This window comes from Rhododendron vialii, chromosome 13a (genome assembly GCF_030253575.1).
Source record: "Rhododendron vialii isolate Sample 1 chromosome 13a, ASM3025357v1".
Taxonomy (NCBI): Eukaryota; Viridiplantae; Streptophyta; class Magnoliopsida; order Ericales; family Ericaceae; genus Rhododendron; species Rhododendron vialii.
This window is the reverse complement of record NC_080569.1, coordinates 19650439-19671656: the sequence shown is the minus strand read 5'-3', so window position 1 is coordinate 19671656 and position 21218 is coordinate 19650439.

Genomic DNA, 21218 nt, shown 5'->3' with positions numbered 1-21218 from the left:
GAAAAAAACTAATGGAAAATGATTTTCATATGGAATCCATTATTCACAATCCACTATTTACTCCACACAATCTAATTTCTTCATACAACCCATCACCTATTTTTACAAACACAATTTACTCCAAAACAACCCAATAAATTCTCCAAAACTTCCCAACATACCCATCCTCTTAAATTCCCTCCACCACCAACACAGCCTCCATAACCACCACCACCACGACCTCAATAACCACCACCACCACAACATCCTCCTCCACCACCATGTTCTCCATGACCTCCACCACAACCACCAATAGTATTGTAGTTGTGATGGTTCAGATCGATAAACTACTAATTCAAATGTACTGTTGTTGTGGAGGGTCTGATCTTCCTCCACCACCATGACCACGATCTTCACCACAACCTGTTTGGAAGACTTTATGTTGTGCTAGTCCAAATTAGATATTCAGTTCTGAAAACTGCTACCCAAATCGGAACTTCACTTTTGAAAATAATCAAAAGAATTTGAGAGTTGAGTTCCAAATCTGGTTCGGAACCTAAGTCCCGAAAACCGCTACTAAAATCGGAAGTTAAAATCCAATTAGATACGTTCATTGGAAGTTGGTTTCCGAAAATTATGAAAGTTGAGTTTTTGAATCTTGTTCAGATTTTAAATTTTGAACTATATGACTGTATTCAGTAATTAACTTCCGAATTAATCAGTGTTGCTCAAGACTTACTTGCCGAAAATTGCAATTGTTTGTGTTGCTCGAGAAGGAAGATGGAGATGACGGTGGAGGAAGATTAGACCCTCCATCACAGTCATCGATTTGTGCCTCGCCTTGTCGCCATTTGTGTTTCCCCTTTGTCGATCGGAGCACTACAAACCGACATGCAAATAGAAAGATGTTGATCGGAGCACCATCGTCGATCTAGGAAGATGTTGCTCGAGAGTTTCCTACAAAACTACCGATGGCGTTGGCAGGGGTCACAACGATGGCGGTGATGGAGGAGGAAGATGGAGATGATGGTGGAGGAAGAAGGGTAAGGGATAAATTAGTCTTTACACATTATGATATTATTGTCTCAAGCATGTCAAATTTTAAAAGGGTTGCATGGAGAAAATACAAAAGTGCTAGACACACAACGGTTGTGTAAAACACAACACACAACTAATCTCTAGCCGTCCATTGCTGTAATAAATGGTCAGGATTCGTTCAAACTCTTTCCCATAAAAGTTCAACTTTTTCTTGGAAGGGTTTTTTTTAAAATCTAGACCGTCCAAATACATCTGAACTGGTCAGAATTACGTACACAACCAACACAACGGTTGTGCAAGTAGCATTTTTGGAGAAAATAATGGATTGCGAATAGATAGCGGGCCCCTCCCTTTATTGCCTTTTAGACTTTTAGCGGATGAAATAACGTAAATCCCCTCAAATATATAAAGAGTTGTTTATATAGTAGTATCATAAAAGAGGGAATTTTACGTAACTTGCCAGAGAAAATTAATAATTTCCAAAACGAACGAATGAAAAAAGAATGATAGAATTTAAAAATATGGAGTTGCATCAGCATTGCTTCCACTCCACTGCAAATTGACTTTCCTAAAGTTCCCCGTCGGAAGTGACGAGGCACTGTTCATGCGGTATAATATTAATTATTTTAATACTCCAGTTTGCAAGATTAGATTAGATTAGATTAGATTTAGATTTTGTGTTTGCTAGCTTGCTACTACATTAAGAGTAGTAGTAGCTAGTATTTTAGTCCACAGTTCTTCTCTTCACAATTAAGTGGACAAATTAATCTCGATCGGCTTTGTTTTTAAGTACTGAACCACTTGGTATTAACTTATCATACCAATTCTGTCTCGGCGTTAATTGAACTCCCACGCGATGCGTTAATGAACGGTGAAATTTACATTTAAAATGTATACAAGTAAAATAATAACTTTGCAAATTTTAATGGTAATGGCATAAAAAAAGATTACGGTGACATTTGAAAATTACGATAACCATTTTGAAAGTGTCACAATTGAAAACATGACATGTAAAATGAATATTTATGTAAAACAAGGGAGGTAAAAATGAATACACAAATAATACTGTAGTAGAATACAATTAGAGTAAGGAGTCTGTTGTCGTAGTTCGTGCATAAAAATTTGATTAGTTGAAATAAAAAAGTATTGTAATTACTTAGAATAATTTGGTTTAGATTTATGTTTGAGGTGCACGCAAACTTGCTTGAAATACCATATGGTATGAGGAAAAAAACTGTTGAGGTGTGAATGCTTTCTTTAGAATCCGGATTTCACCACGAACACCTTTAACAGAACCCAGAAAAGAAAAGAAAAATTAAAAATTACAACGTTTTTATTCCTGCCCTAAACGTTGGGACAACCTTTTGTTAACAACTTTGAGATTGCTCCATAAAGGAGGAGTAAAATCTTGACTGATTCCTAAAGGGCTGAGGGCGGACCAAAAAGTGGTCAAAACTAGAGAGAGAGAGAGAGAGAGGGAGAGAGAGAGAGAGAGGGGCTAGGGGCTGCCGGCTTCAGACGTGGAGCTGACTGGCTTGGCTCCTCCGCCTCCGACTCCTCCGCCTGCCGTTGCGCCTCTCCGATCTGAGTCGTTACCTATCGATCGATGACTGTGAATTCGAGTACAAAAGAGTGGTGCCCTACTTGTTTGATTTAAAATAATGCTACGAACACATCACCGGTTCACACCCCAACTACATCACTTTTACATATTTGTGGGTTTCATTCTCCAATTAAAATTTGTTAGTGGAGTACTCTCTTCGCCCCAAAATGTTACTGTAAGATATTTTTTGGACTGCGTGCTATTTTAGATTGTTTATATCTTTTAATTTATAAAGTTTTAATATGTGATCTTGAAAACTTTGTCAAAAAAAAACTAATTAAAATTTATCAAATAAAATTTATTTTGTATATTTTTTACATTTACATTAAAAGATATTAATAATTAAAAATGACACGCTAGTCCAAAAAAGTCTAATAGTTTGGAAAGGTGGGAGTATTATATTGTGTGCGTGTGGATTTATCAGTTGCATAGGATTTCATATTTTAATTAATGTGGTCCTAGCAGTGGAGGCTTTTCAGTAGTGGTCCCACCTCCAATTGATTCGTGAAGCCCTGGCGGGCTCCTGCCCACCCTTTCTAGAGACCTAGACCTCAATTTTGAGCGCTGACCCACCTAAACCCTGAGACGGAACCACAGAAATCCAGCAGAAATTTACCATTAACGAACAGCAATGCCAACAAACGCCTCTTTGGACATTTCCTCGGGATCCAAATCCTTGAATCCTCTATCAGAATCTCTTTGCAAGGATCGTGTGAGAGTTTTTATCCGGACTTATCTCGACAATTAATAGTCTGGATATGTTTGTTATTTTTAATCGATAAAAGTTAACTATTACCGGTTAAAAATAACAAATATGTCTAAATCATTAATTGTCGAGATGAACGGTCCATATCTCATAAAAATCTTCACATGATTCTCATATGCAGGAATCCTCATAAAAGATCCGGATCCCCGGACAATAGAAAACTAAACTTCCTAATATGAATGATGTGGTGTTACGGAAATGTTGCACAAGAATGAGAAATGGAATAGTTACTAAATTAGGGTCCGTTTGGTTAAAAAGAAAATTATCATGAAAAATAGAAATGAGAGAAAGTGGAGTGAAAGAAAAAAAAGTGAAAAGAAATTTTATTTTTCTGTGCGTTTGATTAAATTCAAAGTTTATAAGAATCTTTGTTTTTGCTAAGCAAAAAGATTTATAAGAATCTTGCAAAGAAGATATATATAATTACTGAGTTACATACCCTTAATAACTAATATGCAATATGATAGGAAATGGAATGTGATGGGGCATAATGAGAAAGGAAAGAAGAGATGACAACTTTCTCAAGATAAATAATTTTTTTTTTTTGTTGTATTTTTAGCAAGAAAATGAAGACTATGCAACTATGCTTAAATGAGTTGTACTACAAAATTTATTTTCTAGCATTTTCTATGATTTTCATGTTAATCAAACACCAAAAGAGTATCAATTTTTTCTCTTTCTTGCATTTTCTCACATTTCACTCTAATCGAACCTTAGGTTATACATTTGTTATGATAATTGGACATTTAACTCAACGGTTGTGTAATTGCCCTTATGTAATTAGGTTATAGCACATTAGTAGTTATGATAATTGGACATTTAGGAGTGTTTATAATTGAGTCAGATTTTTTTTTTTGTTCATTTAAAAAAAAAAATGCATTTGTTAGTTTTGCGTCGATTTTTTTGTGGATTATTAGTTCATCCCCACGAGACAAATCTAAAAAGTAAAAAATCATGATAAAAATCTTTACAAAGTTCACTTCAATATAAGTAAGTCCTTTCATCTTCTGTAATTGTAAGAGTGATTGAATAACAGAATTACATTTCTCTTCAAATTCTTTATTTGTTATATTCATCTCGTCGATACCAATTGATAATTCACGAAAAATAATTAAAGCAAAACTAATAAATGCGATTTTTTTAATAAGGACAAAAATATATTCTAGCTCAATTAGTAATTAAGCCAAAACACCCGTAGCTCAACGATTGTGTAGTTGCTCGTATGTACAGTAAGATTGTTAGTTCAATCTTCACAAAGAAATTAATTAAGTTGCATGGTATGATTGTTAATGGGTTGGGAAGGAGTTTGGTAACTACTAATATATGACCAAAAAAAAAAAACAATTCTATAACAAATAATAACATGAAAAGTATACGAATTAGGAAGAAATATAACCACGTCCTATTTTAATAGTCCAAGGCATTCACTTCGTATGCTTTGATGTGCAAATCATTCATGTAACAAAGTAAGTTAAGCAGATATCAAAAAGTATATGAATTAATGAATAATATTTCTCTCAAGCAAAATTGCGATCAAAATTTTAAAATGACTTTAAGAATTCTGACCGTTCTTTTCTCTCGAGCCAATTTTGATTTATTGAGTCAATTTGAAGAGTAAATATATTTTTTTTTGCATGCATGTATTATATGTATATCAGAGACCTTTTCAATGAATGAAGGTTTGCCTTATCGAAATGGGACCTTGACAAGGGGACTTCACATTTGATCCTTATCTGAGTATCACATGAGAGAATCACGACTCAAATGATAAAAAATGATTTGGTAAACAACCGACAAATTTAGGTACATTATAAATGATGATATACCATTTAAAAATGATGTAGACCATTTCCACCAGTGGATACAGTACCACAAGTCATCTTATGGTGCATATTCTGTACATGTGTCATGTCATGTCCATGCGCTCTACGAAAAAAATATAGGTTGTTTAGAGTTAAAAAAATAAATACTATAATTTATTGAATATAGTTATACTAAAACAACATCATAAATTTATGAAAGACCAATTGTTTTATTGGTAATTGAGATGTATTTTGATGGATATATAACACTTTAGGAGTCGATCTTATTTAAGTACAAACAAGAAAGGCATATTGTGCCTTACTCCTCTAATGCCGAGTCCCCACGGGCTTTAAAATGATGTTGAACCGTGCCTTGTGCTAAATTCTTATGTGTAGTGTAGAAAATGAGATGTGTATGTTGTGCATTCAAAGATGTTTTTAACATGAGTTACACTCCAAATGACTTGTTGCTTTATACATTTTATTACGTTGCTTGCTTTTTTCTGAACAAAAATCTGTAATTAATGCTTGAGTTGTGGGCTCTAATATGAAGCTCAATCCGTGCCTTAAAGTTTTTATGCAGTTAAATATCAAGAAAATGAGATATATGTTAGTAATTAAAATGTGTTTTCATGTAAGTCACACACAAAATGACTTTTTAAATTTCTTGCCTCACTTGCTTTTCTAGACATCTATACTAATAACATTCTTTTTTGGTTTAATTTCAAGGACACCTCCTCAACTATTACGTTTTGTTAACATCACCCTCTCAATTAAAACCACTTGCTACCAGCCTACCATCATCATCTTCACAACCCCTACCACCGTCATCTCTTCACCCACCACCATTGTTCCCCACTAGCATTGTGCCCGTTCGATGCAAAGAACAATAGAAAAAAAAGGGGTTCATGTTGATGTTTTTTTTTTGTTCCTTGTGTATCAAACGGGCACAACGCTAGTAAAAAAAAAAGAAGTAATTAAATGCGTAGTTAGTTTGGAGATTAAAACCAACCTTGGTATGCTCTACGTTAACAAACTCTCATAACAATTAGTCAACCTTGTACCAAAAAATCCATGAACAGATTCTCACTGAACTTGGTGCTCAAAAATTTGTGAACAAATTCTTGAAACAAACAGAGCATACTTAATGCGAACAACTTCTCATAGTAAATGGAGCCAAAGAATACAGGTACATGGAGCCGAAGAACTAAATCAAATATACTGGCTGAAGAACACAGCCAAATATATGCCTAGCTATCACCATGGTCAAAACTTCGTAAATGCGTAGGTACGTAGTTTGGAAATGGAAACCGACCTTTGAGCAAATGGTATTTGCTTCATGAACAAATTCTCGTAATAATTAGACCAGTACTTGGTACTCGAAAATCCGCAAACAAATTCTCGTGAAGAATGTAACGGAACTTGCTGCTTAAATTTCCATGAACAAATTCTTGCAACAAACCATGGAGTGAGATCATGGAAATCATCAATGGGGGACGAATATTAGAAATGTTTTCATCAATCGAGATGAATGTTCGAATTGCGTGCAATGATAATTCCGAAGAATGTGAGATTTGCTATTAGAGTTTGGAGGTGGGAATTTATATGCCTATCAAAAAAAAGGTGGGAATATATAGGTGGGGGCAAACTTGGAGCCTACTCCCGTTCCAAAAAAAAAGACCCTTGAAGCTAACTGTTTTTTTTTTTTTTTTTGCTTTCAAATGGGCAACATGAGGGGCAGACGTGGGAGTTGCATTCAGGTATACATGGGTAGTGGGTGGAGCTTGTCCCACCCTAGAAATGTAGGTGGGACACGTGTTAACCTGAAAAAATAGATTCGTGGGTTTAGGTTTTTGTTTTTTAGAAAAATTTAAAAATCCAGGAAATTAAGAATGTGGGTTTAGAGGCTTGTGAGGCTCACACACATTCCTCTAGGATATTGATAGAGATAGATACTTCCACCACAACCACAACCTCTGCTTTAACTACCACCACAATCTCTCGTCACCACACCACAATATGCATTTACCGCCTCCCCACCCCCACCCTTCCACCGTTGCCAAAACCACATGACTACATGAGGGCGCATCATTAAAACTAAAAGAGAACAATTTTAATTTATGTAATTGATTTCTTTTCTTTGTCTTTGTATGAAATTATTTGTTTTAATTAAGCTCTTAACATTTGTAACGACCCTGATTTTTGGTAAATAAAAATTTTGTTGAATATTTAAATTTTATTTTTAATTACTTGGATTTCCTTTAAAATTCCTTTTTAACTTTAATAATCCGTCATAACTAGATTTGAGACTTATAAAATTATATTTCTTTGCACCGGACAATCTAGTCATTTTCAAAAGACAAGTGTACTTGTAGAAACACTTGTATATTTTCCTAGTGTATAAAATAAAATCTTAAATTATATTTCTTGACTAGAAATCCTACGTGACAAGTAGAATTAGTTTTCAACCGATTAATTGGAAGAACCGAACTACCAATTCATCTAGTTACAATCTCCTAACCATAAATGAACCTTTATCCATTGGATAATAAAAGTTAGGGAAACTTTTATCCATTGGACAATAGGAAACCTAGATTTTCTATCAAAGATATTTTGTGCTAGATTTGATAAAGTACTCATATATAGTTGTATATAGACTTATATACACATGTCTAAAGGACATTTGGTTATTTTAAATATTATTCAAGTATATATTACCTTATTCATTTTATCCATTGGTCAAAAAATGCAAGGAAATATATTATCCATTGGATAATAAGTTAGTCTTGCTAACTAGTACTAAGGTTTATTAAATAAATCACTTCCTAGATTTTTCCATGTGTTTATATGCATTAAAGATATGTGAATATCTAACTTCCTAGATTTCTAAGTACACTAATAAATATATAAGTACTAGTACTTCTTAAATTATTCTAATGAGAAAATCTTGGCCATATATTTTATTTGATACTTGAAAATTTTGATGGATTATATGGTACCTAATAGTACCTACATTTATATTTGAAAACTTGGACATGTGTGTGTGTGTGTGTGTGTGTGTATATATATATAAAATAATAATAATACAATAGGAACATGTGCTTATTAGATTAGTTTATTAGGAAATTTTGATCTTATATTTTTTTTATTGGATACTTGAAAATCTTAAAAGATTATATAGTACCTTGTAAATTATTTTACTAGATTTTCTAAGTACACAAATATATTTATATATGGGTACATCAGTACATGTATCTTTTGGCCTATTATTTTTCTAGGAAAATCTTTACCCATTGGACAATAATTATTAGGGAAAATTTTATTCCTTGGGTAATAGCCAAGACTTTTGCTATAAATAGCACCACATTCTTGCCATTTAACTCACACCTTCCAACCTTTCAACTTCTCTCTCTAGAAATTCTTGAGTTCTTACTTTGTTCTTTCTTGTTCTTGAAGTTCTTCTTGAAACTCATCCTAAGCCACCACTAAACCGCCACCCGACCACCCTCTCGATCCAAAAGTTAGTAGTTTTTAGTCAAGAACTAGTTTCGAGAGAAACTTTTCTCTTTTGAAGCTACCAGAAGCTTACCGTAGGAAGTCACTTCGTCCGATAGCCGACTTACTTTTCCGTATCCGCCCTACCGCCAAGAAGAACGATAGATTATTCTTATCCCCTATCTCTAAGTATATGTAAAATACCTCTACTTACCTACATTACGTATATTGTATGTTGTTTGTATATCAAAATGCATGGAAGTATTTGTATTTTGATCTTAAGGATGGTTATGAGCATGTATATATGATTACTTGGATTACCTGTTTGATGTCTGATAAAGCATAAGTGGTATCCACTCCAAGGGCGTCCGTACATGTGACGTTATGCTTTAAGTTGTGATTTGAGCATGCTAAATAACATAGAGTTGGATGATCTTGCTAGTTTAGTTTCAAGATTTCAATGAATGATTTATGTATACGTGAAAAGTCCTACCACGGAGTCTATGCATGTGACAAGACACAAAAATCAAGAAAGATAGAAACATGACACCTAGGGTGTGTTAATAACAATGTGTGTTTTGAAATCGCAATGTGGCTAGATTTGTCCATTGTGGGAATGTGTGTGTGTGTTCCAATGGAAATCCGGATCAGCGGAACCATTGTGAGGTTGTGTGCGTTCCCATGGGAACCCGGAGCGACGGAACCATGGTGAGGAATGGCTTGGTTATCCGTGGAGATGAGCCAATGCAAATTTTGTGTGCCAATGGGAACCCGGAGCGGCGGAACCATTGTGCGGATACTCGGGAACCCGGAGCGGCGGAACCGAGGTTGGGGGTGTAAAAACGATTTTGGAAATGATGATTTGGTTTATGAGAAATGAAAAATGGTGACACGGTCTACGACGAGTCGCATAGGAGAAACTCCGAAATTTTGGACACCAACGTTAGTTAAATAGCGAATGTGGATGTGTCATTGTTAATTGTTTTGTTAGATATACATGTACTATGTGGAAATCGTTAATTTTATGATCTATTGTTTGTAAGTTAAGGATTAGTGGGTATGGATTATTCTATTGAGCTCTCGTAGCTCATGGTGTTACCTTTGGTGACCCTGACATATTATACTGGTGGCGACGCTGGTATAATGTGTCAGACTTTGCAGATGATCAAGGTGAGCTGTACACCTTGGAGGCCTTGGAGCTGAAGAGCTGGTTAGGATGGAAGAGCAGGCGGAGCTGTAGTTAGGAACCCTAGTTTCCCTCTCTTTTGTAATGAAAGTACTCTTATGGAGGTTATGATATAATAATGAGCTGGACTCTATTTAAATATTCAATAAAATTGTTTATTTAACATACCCGAAAATTGGGGGCGTTACAACTTGGTATCAGTGCCTTAGGTTCAAAACCTCGGCCATGGGTAGAATGGGTAGAACCATAAGATAGTTTGACCGTTGCATAAACGTGAATTGAGTTTAAGTTTACCGTCCCAAATTGGGTGGAATTCTGACAAAATAATCTTTGGATTGAAGCAAGGTGTAGGAAATTTGCAGTACCACCGAGCTGAGAATTCCCGAACAATTGAATGATGACTTAAGTCAATGATTGAATGTGAAACTAGAAACTCGAAAGTTTTCTCTAGTAGTTAGTACATTTTTGTCCTAAAACGTTACTAACTGAGGGTTGAAACTCTTCCTTGTAGATGAACCACCTAGTTGACCTATTGGTTGGAGCTTGCCAACTCAAGGACGCCATAGAAGCTATGACAACTCAACTAGTGGAGGATCCTGACTTCATTGCTGCTGTACTTGCCGAAAAACGAAATTTCTTGAGGGTGCAGCAGAATACCCCTATTCCCGTGGAGGAGGACCCTTGGTTTCCTAAAATGTTCTCAATCCTGTATGCCTTCATTGGGTTCTATGGTGTCTTACCCTCGATGGAGAACTTTGAGGTTGGAGATAAGGAAGAAGAAGTCAATGGCAATAAGGACACCAATGAGGTGACTAAGGAGGAAAACCTTGCATATGAAGGGAATCTCGAAGAGGACGAGACCCCAAAAGCAGATGACGCCAATTAGGCATATCTTAGGCCGACCTAGGAGTAATTATAATCCTTCGGGATGTAGGATGTCAGAAACCAGGATCACTTCTGTCTGTTTAAGAATCACCTAAGCTGTACTCTTCCTATATTATTAATAAAAACCTTGTTTTGTTTACTACTTGTCCTTATATGATACATTTAGTATTTAGTCACTATTCACGTACATTTTTATCCTTGTGTCCCTACTTGCCATTATAGTGGAACTCTATGCTTATGATTGTAATTTCCTGCTTATTTGTGAAAAGCTTGCTTTTGTTAAGAGAGTACTGTTGCATACTATTTGATAAACACCTTATACACTATTTGTAAAAAGAAAATTATTTAAGTAGACTAAACCCCCCTTAAAATTCTACTCGTAGACGGTGAACCGACGCGACGGAATAGGACACGATAACGGAGGACCCTCAAACGCAAACCCTGACCTAGCCCAAATCATGCAAGCGTTCATAACCGCCTTGAACGCCAACCGCCAAAACCAAAACCAAAACGACGGACCCATGAACCGAACTCAAGCGATGAACGAATTCTGCAAACGCCGACCCCCGACCTTTCACGGAGATACCCATCCCGTCGTGGCTAAGACATGGCTAAACAAAGTCAAAATGATTCTTAGAACCCTAGGGATTACCCAGGACGGAGACTGTGTGGCCTTGGCCACATACCAATTGAAGGGAGAAGCCCGCTATTGGTGGCGACGCTGGTATAATGTGTCAGATCTTATAGATGAACAGGGTGAACTCTACACCTTGAAAGCTTTCGGAGCCAAGGAGCTAGCCAGGATGGAGGAACAAGCGGAGCAGTAAATAGGAACTCTAGTTTCCCCCTCCTTTTGTTGAAAAAAAGTACTTTTGTTAAGATTATGATGTAATATTGAGCCAGACTCCATTAAATTTTCAATAAAATTATCCTTTTAACGTTCCCAAAATTCGGGGCGTTACAACATTCTTATCAAATAGCTTTAAACCTTAAAAAATTTAGCATTCAATTTTCAGTACTTAATTTTCTATAGTAGCATTTAGCTTTAGTTTTATCAAACCCCGGTGTTAATAAGAAGTTTGTAGTTGTTGAAACTCCTTCAATTTGTAAAGGAAAATAAGAGAGAGATCAAATGGCCCCTTTCCATGTGGATAATTTTTTCCCTCACTAAAAATTAGTATTGTTACAATATATACTAGTTACTAGGGGTGTGAAAAAACCCGCAATCCAACCAACCCGACCCGAAGGGTCTCGGGCGGGGTCAAACATGTGGTTCGGATGGGTGCAGGTTCACTTTCTGTTAAAAATTAATATTTGGTTCGCGGTTCGGGATGGTGCATTCCTTATCCGTGGGGTCGAACCCGACCCCATGTAAAGAATCGGGCTCGCGGATGGTTCTTACCACATGTTTGGTTCGGTTTCGGACCTAAAATATTGTTACCCGGCATGGTCGGGTTCGGAGTCAAGCCCGACCCGTGCACACCCCTAATAGTTACATTAGGATCTTAGAGAAATTGAACTTCTGATCTCTTTATTTAACACCTAAGTGCACCCTATCATGTCGTTGGACCAAAAGCCTATTGGCCCCTTTCCATGTTTATATGCAATAGTTAAATGTGATACTGTTGCCCTTGCTAGAATTCCAAAAAGAAGAAATCGGAAAAACTAAGGAAATCGACGGTGGGAGATCGATTGTGTGTATTGATGGCACGCAGCCCATACTGATGATCCGAGCCGTTCAATATTTTTTTTAAAAAAAACCTAGTGGGCTTATGAAAAATCAGTTCAATTTGATATGTGTAGGTACTCGATCCAATCTTCTTATTTTTTAAAAATCGAAAAAGTTGGATCGAGCAGTGATGAGCACCTACATATATCGGATTGAACTTATTTTTTATGAGGCTCACTCATTTTAAAAAAAAAAATTTATTATAAACGGTTTGGATCATCTGTGCGGGGCCTGGAATGAGCCCCATGTGCCGTCGGTATGCACGGTCACTTTCCGTAGCAGCTTTGAGAAGAAACGCTCCACTAAAATATACCTTGGCTGTTTTGGTCACGGGTAGAGAATTGGCCGGCCCCACAAACAACAATTCCAAGTTTTATACTCCTTCGGTGCCAAAATATTTGTCCGGTCTGTAAAACGAGATTGTAAAAATAACTCAATTTTTGCAGAAAAATATCATGGAAGACTAACAGTTTTCAGTTTTTTCTATTCGTAACCGAATATCCGGATTAACTTGCATAGACCTCGATTAATTTTGAGGCTTGAAGTTGACCGAAGAAATCCTCTAATAATTCCAAGATTTAAAATATTTGGCCTCCAAAAAATTCAAACATTTATTTGTTTTCTCACAGCTATTTGGCCAAACCCTTTGGAGGTTAACCGTTTCAACTTGTTCGTCAACTAATCTAACTACCATGGTTATCATTTTCCCCCCTCTAATATTATTGGTGCAATGAATCTCCCTAGAGCACGAGTTTTACTATGAAGCGCAAAAGAATGTTTAAATAAAGGGTACCGGCGTAGTGGCGTAATTGGAGGGAAATGGATCACGCTTCGTCCTTAATTTCAAGTCACGTTACTCAAAATTTAATACCGTAGTGAGAGTACTAATCTTAATTATTTTTGAGGAGTGATTTTGCCACTCCCTTTTTTGATAATGACACTCCTTTTTGTGTCTTATTAGGTGATTTATTTTGTGAGAGAAGAGGAGTGACATTAACAAAAAAGGGAGTGACAAAATCAATTCACTTATTTTTTCTACTAAATTACCTATTTATAAAAATAGCTGTCAGTACTACTAATATTTAATGACTCTGTTTTTAGTTTTTCATCAGAAATTCGAAATTAAATTATATTTCCTCAACGAGAGAGATTGAAAAGTATATAATCTAGATAGAAGTTGGAAAAGCTGAGATAAGACACGAAGAAAATGGAGTAGTAAAACTGGTAGTTTTGAACTTTTATTCTCTTTTCAACCAACTATTTTACACAATAAATTTTTTTTTATTTTCAGTCATCAAGATTTATCAATAATTAAAAATACTCCCTCCGTCTCAATTTAACTGTCATTTTTGAGAGTTTGTGTCACTTTTCAATCGATTATATCTTGTAATTTATAATGTTTTAAAGATATAACTAGTTTTTTAACCGATTAAAATAGAATGATGAACAATTAAATTAGGACGGAGGGAATAGCACAAATCCAATAAAAACTAGAAAAAGCAAGAAAAAATACAGTGACAAGTTACTTATATAACAGATAAAATAAAATAAAAAAGAAAAGAAGACAAGTTACTTATATATATAAACCCGACTCGACCCGGAGAAATGCATAGGTAATAGGGCTAGTACTTGGAGAAGTAGCTAGACTAGAGAGTAGTAATTTAATTTCAGTTTTTTTGGGCTATGTGGGGGTGTGAAAGGAGGGGGTGAAATCGCGGCAGGTATCGCGGCTACGTCATTGGGATGGGGACGGGGTGGGAGGTTGGGGGGGGGGGGGGGGGTGGGGTCTAAGTATAAATAGTAGTAGTAAAATATGGTGGTGAAAAATTCTATGGTTTGATTTGAATATTAATTGGGGGGGGTTGTGTGTGTTTGAAATTGTCGGCCCAGTTGACTAGAGAGAGAGAGAGAGAGAGAGAGAGAGACACGAGGACGCAGTTATTGTCCGTTATGGCAGTTTGCCACGTTAGGTACACGTGCTTTTCTCGTCGCTGTTGGTTAATGTAGTATTTCGGGGTGGGTCCCACCCGACGGTTGACCGTTCATTAGTACGGCTGTTCCGTGTGGCCCCTCGCCTCACCCTCATCCCGAATTAATCCTGCCGACAAATCTCCCTCTCCTTAATAGTAGTAGTATACAGTGGAGTAGTATATATCTTTCTTTGCTCTCTAAAGACAGACAGACAGACACTGCACGCATACATCCAAAATTCATCTTAATTTTGCTTGCTGTGTTTTCGAAGGATTTAAGTGGAAGTTGCCTAACTCTCTCAATCGTGAGTTTTCCCACCGTCCTAAACCAACCAAGGGTGTGTTATTTTTTAAATTGAATGTGATGTATTGTGAGAGGATGACTTGTTTTGTTATTAAATCAGAAAATAAGTACTCCTAACAAATTAAGAACCTTAACAAAATGAGATTTAAATGAGCTGCTGCTGCTGCTGCTGCTTCTTCTTCTTCTTCTTCTTCTTTTATTTTTGGAGGAACACAATAGGCTAAAATCAACATGAAAACACACAATAAAACATAGTATTGTTTACTTTTCAAAGGTTTTTTTTTATTTATTTAGCTTTTTTTCGTACTTTTGCTTTGATATTCGTCTCGACCAAAGAAATAAAAAATATATAAAAAAGTGGACCAAGTTGAACAAAGTTTCTACAAAACAACACTAAAGACCAAGAGAGAGAGAGAGAGAGAGACAATTGTTTGGCATTTTTCATCTTTATTTAACTTTTTTTTCTTTTTTCGTAATTTTTGGTAGATTTTGAACTTCAACACATGACAGTTACTCACATATTGGTCCTAGTCGCCGAGCTAAGGCTATCTCTTTCCTGGAACTTTCCTAGGTTGGGCTAAGTTACTTTTTACATTTCTTTCGTTGAAGCAAATAGACAATCTCATTAATTAGCTTGGTTGCTTAATTGGCTTTTATTCTTTTATGTGGTAGCAAAAAATAAGCAAAACAGATTGATCCAAACTAAATTATAATTGTTTTCTTAACAAAAAGCCAATAACATGGCAAAACCAATAGCGGGATTTGCATAGCTTATCACTTACCGCGTCGAGGAATGTCAAAAAAAATTTAAGCTATATCCTGAAACTATTTTCACTTTTATTGAAATGTACCTTAGAGTTAGAAGGAAGGCTAGTTCGTGGACATATACTATCACCTAAAGCATTCCAAATCTGCAGCTGTCCCGTAGATGGAAAATTTCTTCCAAAATTTTTAGAAGAAATAGTTACTCCAATTTTTTTTGAAGAATCTATCACTTATAGCCATAGGCACTGCTTTTCCTAAATTTTTGGTATTAATTTCGTGTTTTCTGATTTTTTTTTTGGTTAGATTCACGTTCAACTTTTGTGATATATCAAAGAAATCCTAGCTTATTTTGAGTTTTGCTTATTTATTTTTAGTTAAGTAGCCAAACCGGCCCTTATCTCTTGTTTGCAATTTTGATTCGTTACTGAACTACGTAAGATTATTTAAGTGTCAATATTCTTCAAGAAGACTTGAAAGGAAAAAAACTTCATTATTATCACGTACGGTAATACCATGTTAACCAAGTAAGGTTAGCTCAATAGATCAAAATCTCTATTGTTCCTGAGAAAGTAAAAATTAACTTGTATATTGCAACTTGCAAGATTCCCGAGTACCCATAAACTACAACATCTAACTTGTCAAAAAAGTGATGCATATTGCCTCATCACGTTATCCATGAACTCTATGCATGCGTCAATATATATGAAGATGTGGCTACTGAGGCGAGTTGGACCTGATAGTTACGTCCGAATATATGATATATATATATATATATATATATATATATATATATATATTTAATGAGATGATCGAGTTGGATATATATGATCACAGCTACATGAGAGATGCGTATGTGTATGTGTGTGTGTGTGTATATATATATATATATATATATAGAGAGAGAGAGAGAGAGAGAGAGAGAGAGAGAGATGCCACGTATATATTAAAGATGACGCAATACGATGCGATTGTAATGAAATCTTTTTAGGTCGGCGGTTCCAAAACGTGACCGGCCGGCTACGGACAGTGATTTGTTAGGAACTTAATTAATTAGGTTGCAAGGATAATTAACAACCAAATTACAGTCCAAATATATATACAACAATAGTATAGGTGACTTCATGCACTATATTGGAGTAGTACATAAAGTTTGATTCTGTCAAACGGATAAACTGCTTAATTCGTTCTTTTCCTTCATTGTTTTTTTTTGGGGAAATTACAGTAAGCCCCCTCTAACTATACCTCGGTAACGAGTTGCCCCTTTCATCGTTTAACTCGGACACGTAACCCCCTTCATCTTTTATCGCGTGACACTTAACCACCATCCGTTAGTGAGCCGTTAGTCAAGAATACATACAACGGTACACACACACACACACACACTCTCTCTCTCTCTCTCTATTTCTCTGCCCCTCCCAACGGTACTCTCTCTCTCTCTCTCTTTCTATGAAATCTCTCTCTTTCTGCTCCTCCCAACGATACTCTCTCCCTCTCTCTTTTTCTCTGAAATCTCTCTCTCTCTCTCTCTCTCTCTCTCTCTCTGTGATGGAATGTAGCACTGGGTCTCATTGTATTTGTGGTTGCAGACAAAATTTGGTTGTGGATTTTTCATTTGGGTTGACCCACCAAAATCTGAGAGCATCCAGTCCAACATAGAGAGCACCCAAAATTTACAGATCCGCAAGTTAGAGTTGCAGAGAAAGGTTGATGAATTGGAAAGTAGAGTGGAAGTGTTGGAAGCAATGAAAAAACAAAAGCATAAAAAAGTTCAACAAATGCGAAAAAAATTGGGCAAATGCAGAAGGAAGTCCTATGTTTGAAGAAGAAATCGTGGTGGAAGAAAATAGGTTTTCTTTTGATTGTTCTCTTTTTTTTTTATCCCACATGTACAAGAAAATGGTGACTGAAAAGTATCCTGCTTTGGCTTAGGTACAATATGAATGAGTATTGGTTGATTAACGTAGTGCATTCCAATAAAGATTACAACCCAGAAACAAAAGTACTGGAAATGGTAGTTGTTACCCAAAAAGACAACCTACTTTTTTTAATTGGCCCGTGCATCGAACCGGTACAACGCTAGAACGGGTTAGTTTTGCCCGTGTATAGAATGGGTGGAACGCTAGTATGGAATTTGCTGGTAGGAACTACAGTGGGAACTAGCTGTTGGAGGTCATTTTACACTGGCCGGTTGACAGAGTGGTCGACCGGGTGGACGACCTGGTGGTCGACCGAGTGGAGGACCGGTTTATCATTAGGGCATCATCTTATTCAGGGCTGAAAGAGGGTAAATTGGTAATTTCAGCAATTCCGTTAATGGCATCTTCCATTTTGCGCGAGATAAAAGATGAAGGGGGTTAAGTGTCCGAGTTAAACGATGAATGGGGCAACTTGTTACCGAGGTATAATTGGAGGGGGTTTAATGTAATTTTCCCTCATCTTATTTAGGGCTGAAAGAGGGTAAATTGGTAATTTCAGCAATTCCGTTAACGGCATCTTCCATTTTGCACGAGATAAAAGATGAAGGGGGTTAAGTGTCCGAGTTAAACGATGAAGAGGGCAACTCGTTACCGAGGTATAGTTGGAGGGGGCTTAATATAATTTCCCCTTTTTTTTTTAATCTTTTTTTCTTCCCATCGGACGAGTCTAGTCTATCCCCGTCGACACACATGTGGCATTGGCCATTCACTTGCTCGGCTCTCTCTCTCTCTCTCTCTCTCTCTCTCTCTGACAAATGTATACTTGAGTAGCATAGTCCCATTGCTAGATACACATTCAGACAATCCGAATATGCTACTGAATATCACGTACACATAATATTCATAAGATTTATGGTACTTGAGTCACTCACATAAGATTTCTCTGTGACTCATTTCACACTAGATATTACGTGGGCACACACACAAGAAATGACTAATGTGTACGGTACAAATCTAATTGGTGGGATCATCTAAATTAATTTGCATCTTTATTCTCTGAGAGATAGTCAACAACGATCAACGAATTACAACTTCTTGATTCGCATTAACTCCAAGGCCCCATTGATTTCACTGTCAAAAAGTTGTCGATTAATTATTACCGTTATCAAAACTAAGATGATCAAACAACCCAATTTGGTCCCCATTAATTTTTAAATTCTAAAGTAATATTTTCGTGCACATAGTTCAAATTCGATGTAATTTGCATAATCACGGTACGTTGTCATGGCTCTCATGAATTCAGGGCCCGTTTGGTTACCTCGCTTCCTAGATTATCTAGCGTGTGCAGTTATTTTTCTTAAATTTTTTTTTTTATTTTGTATCTTGATCAAGATACATACGTACGTGATAGTCAAATATGCAAATTAAAGTAAATAAGCAGGGCTAAAAGGCCGGGAATACTCTCTCTCTCGGCAAGAAAACCTCCTCCTTCTTCTTCTTCTTTTGGGGAAGTGACAAGAAAAAAAAAAAAAAAACTTGTATCGGACTATTGCATATATTTGTTTCTGTTTCTCAAATAAAAAAAATGTCTAGTACTGGAGTACCACTACTTTCCATGACATTAATTTGTCGAATGATCAGAGGTCCAAAACGGACCCTCCCAATCTTAAATGAAAGTAACAGCAAAAAATAAATACAAATTTGTTATACAATTAATCTAGTACATTATTTGTCTGGGAAAAAAAAAAAAAAAAACCTTTGAACTGGTTTGAAAATTTAGTAAGGTGCGTACGTAAATTCAATTTACTTTTTCGTTTTTTAGTAGTATATATATATATCCATATATAAGAAACCATGTCACTTTGTTGACTAGTTGTCTAGTACAATATGGTCAAACAACTTTCTGTGGCAATTTCTTTAAGTCTAATTTCCTTCTAATTCCATTATAAATATATATATATATATATATATATATATATATATGTATGTATGCACTCAAAATTGTTACTAAGTATACATCAAATTAACCGGCCCCGTGGTAAATATTGTATATCGAACTCACATATATAATAATAGAGTATTGGGCGATCATATATAAATCCGAAACATGTTTGATGCGGGTAAGAAATTTAATCGAGCACTGTATGTACAGTTTCATTATATATAGTAACATATATATATATATATATAGTCCAATTAATTCTATATATACTCATATCGAGAGTCACGTACACAAACGAATTAATGAACCGACGAGGTTGTCAAAGGAGGCGGTGATTCGTCAGTTTGATATATCACTGATGCAGAGACTTCAGGGGCTTGCCTTATCAGCGACAACACATTTCCTTCTAGGATACAGCTCAGTATTGCCAATTTTATTAGTATCTATCTATATATATATATATATATATATATATATATATATATATATATACGGGACGGTTCAAGGGACAAAAAAGATGCCGTGCATGATCAAATTATACAGTATCATGAATCAACACCAAGTAGATCGATCGATGTGCCGGTTATCTGTTTATAATTTTAAAAGCTATCCTTCATACCTAGCTACCTTCATTTAATTGTATAATAATAGCATATAATTTTCCTAATTCCAACTAACGTACAACACCTATAATTAATGTACTTAACACCTAAATTATTTTTAGCTCCAAGGCTAATTTCGGTTCGTTGGTTGATAGATTTCCTCCCCACACGATTGACCAAGGTTTGATTCTCAGGGGTCAAGCCACAAAAAAATAATTTCTTGTGAATGGAGTTCCGGTGTGGAAGAGGCGCCTTTGACCAGACTGGAAACGGGAGGGGATTTAGTCGAGGTGCGCATAAGCGGATCTGGACACTCTTGACTGTTGAACCAAAAGAAAATGCACTTAACATCTCAAAAAAAAAAACCACCGAAAATATACTGAGTAGATGTGCAGAAAAACAGACCTTGGGCTTTGGCTCAGTGATCTTTCCTCCCTGGGTTAGAGCCCCAAGGGTGAGGTCGTGGATTTGAGCTGATGGAGCAGCAGTAGGCCCCTTTATAGAAATCTAATCCTAAATTCTCTATTTTGTTAAGAAAGGAGACCCAAAATAATATTTCAATGCTAAATTCAACGGGCCAAAGTGAAATAATATAAATGATGGGGTCTAATTAAGGGAAAAAAGAACTCCACACTTTAACCTAAGACAAATTAACCTAAAAAATTAAACAAGTTAACCAAAACAGTCGGCACTGTGCATGACTCGGCACAATTCAAAGAGTGTCAGGTACTGTTGACGCCGATTCTATTATTGATGCTTTTAACGACATGAAGCGTTGGGCATAATTCAAGATGCCACAATTTAGCAGATAAGTTAAGTTAAAGTTAGTTTTTTTTTGTACTCCATGTGCAAATGGCAAACATTATTTACTATATTTTTTATTATGCATTTAGAATCAATGTCAAAGCTCCACATTAAATAGACGGTTTTTTTTTTTTGTTGCCAAAAGGTTAGAAATTTCAATGAAACCAGAGAGACGAAGGGCACATCCTTCCTTGGACAAAGGAGAGAATGATCAAATAGGCGAATATACTCCAAAGAGGGAAGACCTACACCCCAAACCCCATCAGAGAGTAACAGTACAACACCACACCAACCATTACATCCCACAAAACCAAGCTCTCACACACGTGTGTGTGTGTGTGGGGGGGGGGGGGGGGGTGGTGTGTGGTACCCCCACTAAAACGACAACCGCGGAAAGTGAGGAAGATCCCCGAAGGGGAGAGACAACCAAAA